Raw genomic sequence first — 2,025 nt, forward strand, 5'->3', positions numbered from 1 at the left:
CACATAGTAGGGCTACTAGTATTTACAGTAATAAGAATGAGAAGTTTACCCGACCGTTTTCAAGCGGGGAAAACCTTAAAATTTAAAGAACTTAAAAGTCATTAAAAGTCACCTCAGAAGTCGGGAAAGCTCATTTCCTGCCATCTAGTGATCAATTTTTTTCCCGTGGAGGGCCCCATACCCCCCTTCTTCTTTGGGGTTATCCATTCATGGAAAAAAATACGTAAGCAACTCAATTTTTTTTACATTTACGCTTACACACATAAATAGGCCTATATACTGTAATAAGAATGAGAAAGTTTACCTGACCGTTTTCAAGAGGGGGAAAAGCCTTGAATTTTGAAGAACTTACAAGTCATTAAAAGACACCTCAAGTCGGTAAAGCTCATTTTCTGCCATCTAGTGATAAAAATTTTCCCGGGGGATGACCATGGACCCCCTCCCCTTCCTCTTTGGGGTTATCCATTCATGGAAAAAAGAATACGTAAGCAACTCAATGTTTTTAAATGTACGTATACACACATATATAGGCTTATTTACTGTAATAACAATGAGAAAGTTTACCTGACCGTTTTCAAGAGGGGGAAAAACCTTGAGTTTTGAAGAACTTAAAAGTCATTAAAAGACACATCAAAAGTCGGAAAGCTCATTTCCTACTATCTAGTGATCAAAATTTTCCAGGGGGAGGACCCCGGGACCCCCTTCCTCTTTGGGGTTATCCATTCATGGAAAGAAAGAATACGTAAGCAACTTAACTTTTTTTTATGTACGTATACACACATAAGTAGGCCTATTTACTGTAATAAGAATGAGAAAGTTTACTTGACCGTTTTCAAAAGGGAGGAAACCTTGAATTTTTAAGAACTTAAAAGTCATTAAAAGACATCTCCGAAGTTTGGAAAGCTCATTTCCCGCCATCTAAGAATACAAATTTTCCCTTTTCCCACATTTTTTTGCGTTTTTATGAAAAAAAAAGCCTGACCCCACAAACGTGAACAAAGATCCGCCCTTGTACCCCAACACAAAGAGATGGATGACAAGAGACATTAAACAACTCCTAAAACTAAAACAGCGAGCAGTTCAACGCAATGAAAATGAAGTAAAGAGGCAAATACAAAACGATATAGAACAATTTATCAAGAAAAGCAAACGTAAATTTGGAGAAAGAATCAATGAGAAAATCTGGACTGGAGAAAGAAAGTTATTACCAGGTGTTAATCCAACTAAATTTGCAAACAATTTAAATGTATTCTTTAATCGTTTCGACAGAGTTGACTACGAAAATGAATTAAATACTATAAATATATCTTTAATAAATGAGGTAGATGAAAATGAAAATAAGTGTATTAGACGTCGAAAGAGTAATTAAATATATTAAACCAAACAAAGCGTTTGGCCCAGATATGATCTCTGGAAAGGTTTTAAAGTCATGTCATAAAGAACTATCATACAGTTTCTCTTTCTTGTTTGATTGGTCATTAGGTACCTACAATATTCCAAAACTGTGGAAATCTGCAAATATAAATCCATTAAGTAAGATATCTAAACCAAATTCATTAGACGACTATAGACCAATTACATTAACATCCATTGTTATGAAGAGTTTTGGAATAATAATTAAAGTTATGATAGTTGAAGAAACAAAAAAATGCTGTGATTCTTATCAGTTTGCATATAGTGCAAAAAAAAAGGAGTAGACGATGCAATAATCACATTTCTGCATGGAGTTTACGAACACTTTGATAAAGCCAATTGCCATGTTAGATCATTATTTTTGGATTTCAGTTCGGCGTTTAATAGAATACAAACACATGTTTTAGTATGAAAGCTCAGAAATATGCATCTAGATCCTCGTATATCACTGTGGAATAGTAACTATATGAGCTGTCTCTTATACACATCTAGATGTGTATAAGAGACAGATTTGGGGTTCATCGATTTATTGAAAAAAGAATATGTATGCAGCGACTCAATTTTTGTTATGTACTGTACATACACACACAGTAGGGTTACTAGTATTTACAG

The sequence above is a fragment of the Anneissia japonica genome, unplaced genomic scaffold (assembly GCF_011630105.1).
Source record: "Anneissia japonica isolate Jap-2015-1 unplaced genomic scaffold, ASM1163010v1 scaffold287730_len121977_cov127, whole genome shotgun sequence".
Taxonomy (NCBI): Eukaryota; Metazoa; Echinodermata; class Crinoidea; order Comatulida; family Comatulidae; genus Anneissia; species Anneissia japonica.